This window comes from Rattus rattus, chromosome 15 (assembly GCF_011064425.1).
Source record: "Rattus rattus isolate New Zealand chromosome 15, Rrattus_CSIRO_v1, whole genome shotgun sequence".
Classification (NCBI taxonomy): Eukaryota; Metazoa; Chordata; class Mammalia; order Rodentia; family Muridae; genus Rattus; species Rattus rattus.
In genome coordinates this window covers 33,916,372-33,929,283 of record NC_046168.1, presented here as the reverse complement: position 1 = coordinate 33,929,283, position 12,912 = coordinate 33,916,372, and the positions used below count along the sequence as shown (strand labels likewise).

The 12,912-nt window shown below is 38.8% G+C and overlaps 1 pseudogene; it reads right to left on the bottom strand.

Moving 5' to 3' along the window:
* Nucleotides 1-10,324: 10,324 nt before the first annotated feature.
* On the bottom strand, nt 10,325-10,829 carry LOC116884708 (annotated as a pseudogene).
* Between the last annotated feature and the right edge of the window lie 2,083 nt (nt 10,830-12,912).

Here is a 12,912-nt window from a genome sequence, read left to right as displayed (position 1 = left end):
CTCCTTTTCTCTCTCTTTTCTCCCGTGGCCTTTCTTCTCTTAAAAACAAAAACAAAAAACAAAAACAAACAAAAAACCCTGAACTGCAGAATTTAGTAGCAATAATAGTACAGGGTACTAAAACTTGTAAAGGAAACTACCTGTCTGCATAGAACTGTAAAAGAGAGACCTCTATAAATGAGTATGAAAAGAATCCTGGCAAACAGTGAACTGGAGAAGAGAGAGAGTGACCCCAAAATGTGTAAGAGGCTCCCAAAGTCCTAAGTCACCAATGAGCTATGTGTACATGAGACAGGCCTGAGGCAGGACTATAAGAACTTTGAAAACTGAATAAAGTCATTCCACCTCAACACCACTGCTATTTTGGACCAATAACTCCCTGTTCTGTCCTGTTCAATGTAAGATGTTTCACAACACTTCTGACCTCTACTCACTGTATGCCAATCACCAGTTGGGGCCAAGCAAACTCTCCAACTCCCAACATAAGTTGAAAGTGTATGTGGAGGTGTAAGTCTTGTACAGATAAAAAATGACAAAGAACTAGAAAGGTTAGAAACCCTGTCTACAGACGGAAATTTTTAAAACTTGCTTGTCTGCAAAAGTAGCAATAATTACTTTAAGATAATACTTTCAAAGTTTTCACACAACTCATCCCAAACAATGAATATTCAAAAAGTCCTAAACACAATAAAATTACTCTAAAAATGAAGATCCAGGAAAAAAAAATGTCTAATTCTCCAGGGGAAGATAGATACAAACTTCAAGATGACATGTATGTTAAAATGATCAGACAAAGGCTTTGAAGTAGGTATCAACCAATAAGCTACACAAGGTAAAAATAAACACATGATAAATGGAAAATAAAATGGGGTGAGGGGAGACTTGAGAGCAAAGCCTGAGATTCTACCTGCTTTTGTAAATAAAGTTTTATTGGAAAATTAAAAAAAAAATAAACACATGAAACAAAAGTGAAGGAAAATAAAGGAATAAAATTGTAAAAGAATTCAAACAATGAATCTTAATGACTTATTCACAGAGCTTTATTAAAAAAAAAATCCTATATGGAACCATAAAGAACCCGCCATAGCAGGGGTTGGGGATTTAGCTCAGTGGTAGAGCGCTTGCCTAGCAAAGTTACAAGGCCTGGTTCTGTCCCCAGCTCCAAAAAAAAAAAAGAAAAGAAAAAAAAAAAAAAAAAAAAGAACCGCCATAGCCAAAAGCCATCTCAAACAAAAAGAACAAAACAGAAGGCTAACTTCAAAAATACTACACAGTGTGGTAATCAAAACACCATAGCACTACTACAAAACAGACATGAAGATTGTGATGGCTAATATTGCCAATTTGACAGGATCTAGAATCACCAGGGGGAGACAAGCCTCTGGGTGCTCCTGTGAAGGCATATATAGATTAGGTCAGCTTTTTATCCTGCCTTTCCAGACAAGCACGAGAGTTCTTGACTCCTCTTCATCTTCTCACTGTCTTCCTGCATAGTCACTAAGTGTTGCTATTAATGTGCACAGGTCCTGAACCACACTCCAGCCTAAAGACTGCACGTGATAGAATAGTAAGTCTTCAGAGAAAAGTCACTGATGATACACTTTCAGCTGCCACCATTAATCTGATTGCTTTCATAGCATAGCTTCCTGCTCCTACAATGTGCAGCTCTTCACTTGCGTCAGCCTTTAACTGGCCACTCTTACAGGTAACTAATGCTCATTTTCATCATTACCCATCGTTTAAGAGATCATATTTGAACCTTAGTTCTCAAATAGAAAGATAGTTCTTGGACCTCAGGTGACCTATGTCCATGTCCATTGAATCTTCCGGAGTGGAAGACTGCATTTAGCAGGGAGAGTAGGTGGACATATATAAATAATCATAGCTCTAGAAAACTGCCACATAGCATTTCATCAGCCCAGAACTATTTAGTTGTAATTCGTATTCACCTTATCCTGCCTGTTTCATTGTGCTGGGTTGTCTCTGTGACTCAGAGATTAGACACAATGAGAATGTCTGACACCCTCTTTGCCCCAATCTTAGACGGAAGCATTTAGACAGTTGCCATTATAGTAGCTACATGTATTGTCAATTAAAACATGGGTGTTTTCTTCTATCTTTTTTATTGATTTTTTTCAAAAGGAGGGGTAGTTTTGTTTTGACACAAAGTCATCTTATATAGCTCTGCTTGGCCCAGAACTCACAGTACACATTATATGGTCCTCAAAAATTGAGGTCATCCTCTGGCTTTGCCTCCTCCTTATTAGGATTATAGATGCAACCCACCATGCCCAACATAATTTGATAAACATTTAAAAGACTTAACTTTTACATATGTGTGTACGTGTGTAAATATCTATAAGTATATGTTCCTCGTATGTGCAAATGCTTGTGGAGACAAGAAGAGCCACTAACCATATTGGATCCCATGTGGTTAGAGTGAAAGACATTTCTGAGCTTCCCTATGTAAGTGCTGGGAACTAACACCTAATCTCTGGAAGGGCAGCAAGCACTCTTGCCCATTAACCTGTAGTGTCCTTGCCAGTTGCTTGATAAATCTGTTTAGAAGTTCTGGTATGGATTTTTTGGGTCTGTTTCTGGTTGTTGGTTTGGGATGGTAGCTTTTCTTTTTTTCTGTTGATATAATAAATGAATGTAATATTCATTAAAAAAAACTAATCCAGCATTCCAGTCCTTAACTAAGCCTTCAATTTGTCCTAAAACATCATCAGCTTTATAAATTGCTGCAGTCAGCATACTAATTTTAAAGATTGGGGTTTTTTTTGTCTGCATTCATAGTTGGGCCCCCACTCATTTTTCAGTACTGCTAGCCTCAATGCAGTTTTATGAGGTTCCATTTGTTGATTCTTGATCTTAGAGCAAAAGCCATTAGTGTTCTGCTCAGGAAAATTTCCCTAATGCCCATGTGTTTGAGGCTCTTCCCCACTTTTTCTTCTATTAGTTTGAGTGTATCTGGTTTGATGTGGAGGTCCTTGATCCACTTGGACTTAAGCTTTGTACAGGGTGATAAGCATTCTTCTACATGTTGACCTCCAGTTGAACCAGCACCATTATTGAAAATGCTATCTTTTTTCCATTGGAAGGTTTTAGCCCGTTTGTCAAAGATCAAGTGACCATAGGTGTATGGGTTCATTTCTGAGTCTTCAATACTATTCCACTGATTCCACCTGCCTTTCTCTGTACCAATACCATACAATTTTTATCACTATTGCTCTGTAATACTGCTTGAGGTAAGGGATGGTGATTTCCCCAGAAGTTCTTTTATTGTTGAGTATAGTTTTCAAAATCCTGAGTTTTTTGTTATTCCAAATGAATTTGCAAATTATTCTTTCTAACTCTATGAAGATTTGAGTTGGATTTTGATGGGGATTGCATTGAATCTGTAGATTGCTTTTGGCAAAGTGGCCATTTCTACTATATTAATCCTGCCAATCCATGGGTAAGGGAGATGCTTCTATCTTCTGAGATCTTCAATTTCTTTCTTCAAAGACTTGAAGTTTCTGTCATACAAATCTTTCACTTGCTTGGTTAGACTCACACAGAGCTATTTTATGTTATTTGTGACCACCGTGAAGGCTGTCATTTCCCTAATTGCTTTCTCAACCTGTTTATCCTTTGAGTAGGGGGAGGCTACTGATTTCTTTGAGTTAATTTTATACCCAGCCAATTTGCTGAAGTTGTATATCAGGCTTAGTTGTTCTCTGGTGGAACTTTTGGGGTCACTTATGTATAGTATCATATCATCTGCAAATAGTGATATTTTGACTTTTTCCTTTCCAATTTGTATCCTCTTGATGTCCTTTTGTTGTATGATTGCTCTGGCTACGACTACGAGTACTATACTGAATAAGTAGGGAGAGAGTGGGCAGCCTTGTCTAGTTCCTGATTTTAGTGGGATTGCCTCAAGTTTCTCTCCATTAATTTGATGTTGGCTACTGGTTTGCTGTATATTGCTTTTACTATGTTTAGGGGCAGGCCTTAAATTCCTGATCTTTCCAAGACCTTTTTCATGAATGGGTGTTGAATGTTGTCAAATGCATTCTCAGCATCTAATGAAATGATTGTCCAGTTTTTTTCTTTGAGTTCGTTTACATAGTGGATTACGTTGATGGATTTCTGTATTTTGAACAATCCCTGCATCCCTGGGATGAAGCCTACTTGATCATGGTGGATAATCGTTTTGATGTGCTCTTGGATTCGGTTTGCGAGAATTTTATTGAGTATTTCCATCAATATTCATAAGGGAAATTGGTCCGAAGTTCTCTTTCTTTGTTGGGTATTTGTGTGGTTTAGGTATAAGAGTATTTGTGGCTTCATGGAAGGAACTTGGTAGTACTCTGTCTGTTTCTATTATGTGGAATAGTTTGGACAGTATTGGTATGAGGTCTTCTATGAAGGTCTGATAGAATTCTGCACTAAACATCTGGTCCTGGGCTCTTTTTGGTTGGAAGACTTTTAATAAATCATCATGAGGGGCTGGAGAGATGGCTCGTTGGTTAAGAGCACTGACTGCTCTTCCAGAGGTCCTGAGTTCAATTCCCAGCAACCACATGGTGGCTCACAACCATCTGTAATGGGATCTGATGCCCTCTTCTGGTGTGTCTGAAGACAGCCACAGTGTACTCATATACAAATAAATAAAATAATTTTAAAAAAATAAAATAAATCATCATGAGATGTGATTTTAAATCCAAATCACTTTTCAGGTGTGTTTGGATATCCAGTATTTGCTTTGGTGGGAGAACTGGGCTCTAATGATGCCAAGTAGTCTTGGTTTCTGTTGCTTAGGTTCCTGTGCTTGCCTCTTGCCATCAGGTTGTCTCTGGTGTTAGCTTGTCTTGTTGTTTCTGACAGTGGCTTGATCCTCATGTAAGCCTGTGTGTCAGCACTCCTGTAGACCTGTTTTCTAACAGCTGGATCTGGGAACAGAGAGCTGCTCCTGGGTTCGTGTGACCTGAAGCCTCCAGGAGGGTCGCTTGGAGCAGAAAAGTTGTTCTTACCTCTGCTCTCAGTTGTGTAGGTGCTCCTGGCAACTGGCTTTCCGCTCCCAGCACAGGCAGAAACCAGAAGAGTCCTGCCCTTGATTGCTCTTAGGTTTCTGTGCCCAGAGGGCACAGATGGTACTAGGCAATTTTCTCTTGGGTCAGGAATGTGGGCAGAAGTAGTTGTTTCCTCTGAGCTCTCAGGATTGACCGCACTTCTCAGAGTCCAGCTCTTTCCCCCATGAAATTTCTTCAGTTTTATTCTTAGGGTTGATAACTTGTTTTTCTTCCTTTTTCTTTGTTAGTTTGGGTAACCATTTATCAATTCCTTGATATTTTCATTGAATCTGTGTTTTGTCTCATTACTTCATTATTTTTCTGTTTTCAACGTCTTCTACTTCTGTCCTGCATTTAGTATTCCTCTCTTTGTTCTTGCTCTGCATTGATTTGTTCTTTTTCACATACGGTCATTACATAAAGTCTTGGTTATTGATTTTGCACATTCTTTGCAAACACGAACATTTATGTCTATGTTTCTTCTAATTCTGGATGTGTTCTATACACTTTGATATGCTTCATTATTAAATATTTTAAAATCTCCTTGAAATTACTTCCTTGGCACATGGTTTACTTTGAAGTTCATTGTTTGATTTCTAATTATTTGAGATGTTTTCTTATCTTTCTATTGTTTGCTTTTCTAAAACCCTCTTCTGATCAGACACTATATAATGAATATGGTTTTCTTTCAACTGATTTTTTTTAAAGCTCTAAAGTAATCTTATACTTTCTAAATTGTTAAATGAGCAAGTACTTTAAAATAATACTGTTTTGAACATTTAGTACTTTTATTTTTTTAGATTTTAATATAATTAAATCATTTTTGCTTTCTTTCCTCCAAACCTTCCTTGTTTTCTTTCTTTCAAATTCATATTTTTGACCCAATTGATTTTTATTATATTAAAAAATTCATAGTCATTTTGGTGTTAGCCATTTTAAGTGAACAACTCAATAGCTTTCAATAAAAATACATTATTTTCTAACCATCAACATTGTCCTGTCCTTTTTTTTTTTACCATTTCAAACAGAAACTCTGTGTCTATAAAGAAAAAATAGATTCTCCACTCTTGTGTCTTCTATTATATTTTCCCCTCATACTACCTAATTTACTTTCTGCAGCTACTTTAAGCTGCATGCACTTAATTCTCTAGACTCAATTTGTCTTTAGGTCCATGCTATTCTATTTTGTTATATTCTGATGATGCTAAGTGGAATAATCCCCAAAAGTTAATATTATTAAGTTGGTCCAACAATCATCATTTATTTTTTATTGTATATCTCTGGGTGCTTTATCTGCTTGTATGTAGGTGCCCTGCTTGCCTGATGCCCACAGAGATCAGAAGGAAGCGTCATATTCCCTGGATCTAGACTATGGATAGTTGCGACCTGCTATGTAGATGCCGGGAACCAAACCCAGGTCCTCTGAAAGAGCAAGATGTGCTCTTAACTGCTGAGCTGTCTCTCTAGCTCCCAATAGTGTCATTCTTTTTATACTCTACTCTCTTGTGTGTTAGGTACCAGGAACTAACCCTAGGGCCTCCATGTGCTAGAAAAGTTAGGCAAGTAATCTACCACTGAACCCTTCTTTTATTTTTGCTTTTGAAACAAAATACCAAGGGTGACCTTTAACTCACTCTGTAGTCCAGGGAGGATTTGTTATCTTTCTGAATTAGTCTCCTGAGGAAATACAATACAGAATTATACCACCAGCCCCAGGTACTTCACAGGTTTTTTAAAACTTAATTGTTCTACTGATTTCTGATAGTTGCCCAGGCCTTTTGAATGTAGTGGGTGTCTTTATGTTTCCTTTATCTCCATTTGCTTTTGTTTCTTATATTTTGAAGCCTCATTGTTAGGTATATGCATATTTAGAGATTATTACTTCTTTTGTGAACTGCCCATTTGTAATTGTGTTATGTCTCTGTTTCTCAATAATACTTCTTTTCCTAAATCTCCTTCAATGTAAGCTGTCCAAATTCATGACCTGGAAGTATTCCATTTCACATTCCCCAGTCAAATATCTTAATCTAATTTAGTCAGAAAATCCAGTAGTTTACATGTTTCTAAAAATAGAACTATTAGACTTAGAACAAATGGAGAATTGTGTGACTAAAGCATTCAACCCCTACATACAAGGCCATCTTGCATTACCAAAAAAGAAGTTTTATAAGGCTTTTTGTAAATACTTTCTGACGGGTAAAGTGAATGTAAAATTAAAATGGTACATTTTAGATTTCCCCCTATATTTTAGGGCCTCTAACTTGTTTTCTTATTTATACTTCCTCAAAACTAACATTTTCCCAGCAAACTTCAGGAGAAATAAGCATCACAATGACACCCTCACATTTCTTATGGCAGAGGATGCATTCTCTCTCTCTCTCTCTCTCTCTCTCTCTCGCTCTCTCTCTCTCTCTCTCTCACACACACACACACACACACACACACACACACACTCCCTAAATGGCAACCCAATCCCTGAGGGAGCCAAGATCTACTGGATATCTATTTCTGGATCTGTGGGTAGAGGAGAATTTTGTCAGGTATTTTTTTTTTTAGTCCTAACAAGGCAGCATACATCAACATAGCGGGCAGTGTTATTGTTGGGGGAAAATGCATCCCCTTACTACTTCATGACTGTTAGTTTCCTTTCCAAAACAAACTACAAACCCTACAAACCAGAAAACAGCCCTTGCAGAGAGAGCTCTCACCATCTTTGGTTAGATTTGGCAGACAGGTTGAATGATAAGTGTGAAAGCATCCTGACTGAGTTTTGGGTCTGCCTTCTTAGACATGAGGACAGCTGCCTCGGGGGTTGTGGTTAGAACTCAGACTAATGATATGGTTCAGTAGGTTAGGGTGGTCCTGTCAAGCCCGGATGACCTGAGTTCTATTCTCAGGATGCACAAGGTAGATCCAGAGAACTCCTTCAAGTTGTCCTCTCCTCTTCACATGCATCTCAAATATATAAAGTATGCTAAAAATAATTAAAGTTTAGAATGTTATGAAACATTTGATGCTTACTACTAATATTCATTTCTCTATATACCAACAAGATTTATCACCTTACTGCTTTAGTTGGAATTGAAGAAGTTGAGAGTTTTACTTTAGATTTCTTTCAGGTTCTTTTGCTTTAGAGAGAGAGGGGCAATTGGCATTTCAGGATTTTTCTCTTGGTAATGAGGACTGAACCCAGGGCCTTTCAGTGTAGGCAAGTCCACCACCGAGCTGAACTCCAGACCCTCAGAAGATCATCCTTTCTCTTTACTGCTTTGCTTTCCATCTTCAACAGATGATTAAATCCACCCACATTATCCTCAAAGAATTCAGATTAATTTAAATGTATTTCGCATACAGAGTATTTTCATGAACATTCCTGGGGCATTTTATCTTGTACATACTAAAATTGAAAGCCAAAAGTGCATTACCCCCTAAATACCAGTTCTCAGATAAATACCAAATCTCAAGTTCTCAGATTTCATATCAAGTCATTTTAATTTGCAATAAAATCTGTGTTTTTTAAGTATTTGTTAGTAATAAAAATAGCTAAAAATTATGTTTTTACATAGTGTTTTTAATTTGCCCTTTAGAATGAACTCTAAATCTAGGGATGCATTTCAGTGGTTCAGCACTTGCCTGCCATATGTGAGCCCTTGAGAGGACAACCTCCAGTGCAATCAAATTCTATTCTTTAAAGTAGTTATTTATTTATTAACATCCCAAATGCTGCCCCTCTCCTGGTCCCCGCTCATCCTGGCACATGAAGCCAGACAAGGCAGCCCTGTTGGAGACCAGTCAGGCAACAGCTTTAGGAACCGCTCCTGCTACAGTTGTTGAGGGACCCATATGGAGACTGAGCTGCGTGTCTGCTGACTGTGTGTCCAGCTCTTTGGTTAGTGGCTCAGTCTCTAAGAACACCCAGAGGTCCAGGTTAGTTGACTCTGTTAGTCTTCCTGTGCTGATCTGTGGTTGCAGGTGAAGGTGTGGACTGGAAAGAATAAAATTCTATTCTGCAACATTTTTGAGAGCATTAACTCATTGTCTTCCAGCATCTAGGTTACTGATGAGAAGTCTAGTGCAATTCAGATTATTTATCCTTCTGCCCGGTCTCCCTAGAAGGCTTCAGGATATACGTTCTATGGTTCTAAAGTGTAATAATAAATGTTCCTTCATCTCAATGGTTTTCTTATTGTGCAGTAGTTTTATCAGCCTTCTTGAATTTTGTTTTGTTGTTGTTGTTGTTGTTGTTGTTGTTGTTGTTGTTGTTGTTGTTGTTCTAATAGGCTTTCTTTTTAGGTCAGTTTCTGGTTCCCAGAAAAACCAAACAAAACTACAGAGCTTCCATATATTCCTGCCTCCTCAGACACACCAGCCTCTCTCTCCATCAACATCCCACATTAGAGTAGTAGTCTTGTGACAACTGATGAACATACATTGGTATCTCCTATAGTTCTTATGAAGAGTCACTTTTGATGCAGTTCATTTCATGGGACTTGGCAAACATATTATAGCATGTAACTACCATTGTAGTGCCAAACAGAATAATTTCCCTACCCTAAAAACAGTCTGTTCTGTCTATTCCTTCTTATTGATCTTGACAACCACTGATATTTTTTAGTGTTTCATTAATTTGTCCTTTTAAAAACCGCCATGTGTTATACACATGAAATCCCCACAGACCACCAGAAACCACCAGAATTCCATCTTTTATGCAAAAGCATAGAGTCTTTATTCAAGCTTGAGCTTGGACCCTCCAACCTCTCCAGCACAGTGGATGGTGTAGAAGGTCCCAGGCTAGTACAAGCCTTGCCTGTTTATCATGGTTGTTGCAGCAGGACAAGGGATTTTCCAAACTTGGTAGTTACATAATTGGTTGACATTTGCTGGGAACACTTCTACTGACTAGTAAAGATTTCAAGTTGGTATTGATAATAGTTGCTAGCTTAATCAATCTACTTTAAAACACTGGGTACTTTCCCCTTAAGAACTGTACAAGTCTTCTCAGTTTTTAATTAAGTGGGTTTTTTTTTTTTGAAAAAGTAAACTTTAACTAAAATAATATACAACTTCAGATTCATGCTAAGCTCTCCCACTTGGCCTTTTACAGACAAGTCAGTTTTCCATTGAATTCAGACAAACTGAAAATGTACCACAGTGGGCACAGAGCCCCCAATCACGTTTACAGGTGAACACCAACAGCTTGTGCACAGGCTTGACCAATGTCCATGACCCGAGTGACTAAGCAGCAAGTCTGGTTTCCCAGAAGTTCAGAACGCCAGCTTCTTCTTCAGCAGATAGACTCGGGAGTCCACCTCAAATCCATGTAGGTTGTTGGCGTCGCCCTGAGGCCCTGAGGCCTCATGAGCAGGCCGCCATAGGACACACATGCAGAGAGACGTGTGGCTGCTTCAGTTGAGCTCTCGTCCTCTTCGATCCTGTACACTTTCCCATACATTACATACTCAAACTGGCCAGCCCTGGAAGGTCTGCCATCTGTGGGGTTGTATTCACCATCATCCAAGGTATCATCGTCATACAAAGTACTAGCTATAACCAACCGGAACTTGTCACCTAAGTCTACAGGGTAAATCTGAATGTTTATATCTAAGATGAGGTCCATCTTGAAAGATTCACTCTCACAATGCAGTTGGGATACTCGGTCAAATTTCTTGCCTTCTGGGTCAATGTCTTTCATGTCGAAAATATCCTCGACAGGATGCCCGCCATCGTGAAGGGCATGAGAGCTGCAGGGGTGCTGAGCGCACGGCCACCACTGGGGATTCGCGCACCCCCTCAGATGGAGAAAAGAAGACAGGCTTAAGTGGGTTTTTTTATTCATAAGAATTATTTGTAGTGCCTGGAGAGATGGCTCAGTGGTTAAGAACACTGACTGCTTTTCCAGAGGTCCTAAGTTCAATTCCCAGCAACCACATGGTGGCTGAGAACCATGGGATCCAATACCCTCTTCTGTGTGTCTGAAGACAGCAACAGTGTAGTCATATAAATAAATAAATAAATAAATAAATAAATAAATAAATAAATAAATAAATAAATGACTTATTTGCACATGTTGACCTGTCATCAGATATGTTTTAATATTGGTAATAGCAAGTTTTCCCCCCCCCAATTTCTGGTTTTGCTTATCATTTTCTTAATAGGATTTTTTTTTAAAAAGATTGCTTTTATTTATGTGTCTCTCTCTCTCTCTCTCTCTGTGTGTGTGTGTGTGTGTGTGTGTGTGTGTGTGTGTGTGTGTGTGTGTGTGTGTTACCAGTGGCCATGAATGTCAGAAGAGGACATCTGATCTCCTGGACCTGGAGTTACAGAGAGGTGTGAACCACCTGATGTTGGTGCAGGGAATTGAACTCTGATCCCCTGTAAAAGCAGCCAGTGCTCTTAAGTACCAGTGCCACCTCCCCAGCCTTCTAACAGTATCTTTTGCAAAAACAGATTTTGGGTTTTGTTTGAACCCAGGCTTTTGCTGCTTACTCTATCCTGCTACTCTATCCTGCTCTGACTCTACGCAACTCTTGAATTTTTATTTGTTTCTTTGGGGTTTTTTTGTTGCCATTGTTTTTTTTTTTTTTTTTAAAGATGTATTTATTTATTATGTATACAGTGTTCTGCCTGTATATGTGACTACAGGCCAGAAGAGGGCATCGGATCTCATTACAGATGGTTGTGAGCCACCATGTGGTTACTGGGATTTGAACTCAGGACCTCTGGAAGAACAGTCAGTGCTCTTAACCTCTGAGCCATCTCTCCAGCCCTGTTTTGTTTTTTTAAGACAGTCCTACTACACATCTCAGTCTGGCTTTAAACTTGTGACCATCCTACCTTGGCTTCTTTGTAGAACTGAAATTATAGGCAGTTACCCTCATGTCCCTCTTAGTTGCAGGGCTTTTTGTTTGTTTGTTTGTTTGTTTGTTTGTTTGTTTTTGTTTTAATCAAGTCTGTTTTTAGCAGTTTTTCCTTTTGTTGATTGTATTTTCAGTGTTCCCCTTTCTTCTAGGTTTTCAGAGTTTTAGCGTTTTACATTTAGGCCTTTGACTTACTTAGGTTTCTAAAAGGTAGACTCTGTCTAGATTCTTCCATAATTCTCCATGTCAGTATTCAGTTATTTCAGAGTCATTTGTTGCAAAGACGATTCATTCTTTGTTCATTAGCCTTTGCACCAGCTGGTTGCACAGGGGTTATTTCTGGGTTTTCTAGTCGATTTTGTCCTGATTACTACTGCTTTGAAAGGTTGATAGGGTTTCTGTTCATTTTTCAGATGAGGTCTCACTGTGTTACCCAGAGTACCAGACGATTTAAGTGACCCTCTGTCTCAACTTTTTGAGTGCGTGGAATTACTGGCATGTGCTGTCACACTGGCTACTGTAGAGCCTGGGCTGGTAGTTTAGCTTTTTTTCTATGTAATATAAATTACTGTTAGTTAAGGTCTTACATTTGCCAACTGAGTTACTTCTGTTTGTCCCCCGCCCTTTCTCCTCCCCTACTCCATCCACCCTTGACAGGATCTCACAATGTGTTCCAGTGGCTAGCCTGGAATGTAGAGCAGGCTGGCCTCAAACTCAGAGAGATCCTCCTGCCTCTGCTTTCTGAATGCTGGGGTTGTTGTGTGTCAACATGCCTGGTAATTTCTCTACTTTCTTTATCCTGCTTTCCCGTGGGTTTCTTGAATACTTTATTATAGTTCCCTTTGTGTCTCAATATAACTGGAATTATGTTGTACAGACATAGTTAAGTTTTGTTTTGTTTATTCAGTGCTGTGGGTTGAACCCGAAGCTTCCCGAAAGTTAAACATGTAATACACCAATGAGCCATATACCCATAGGCTGCTAGTGTCTGACTA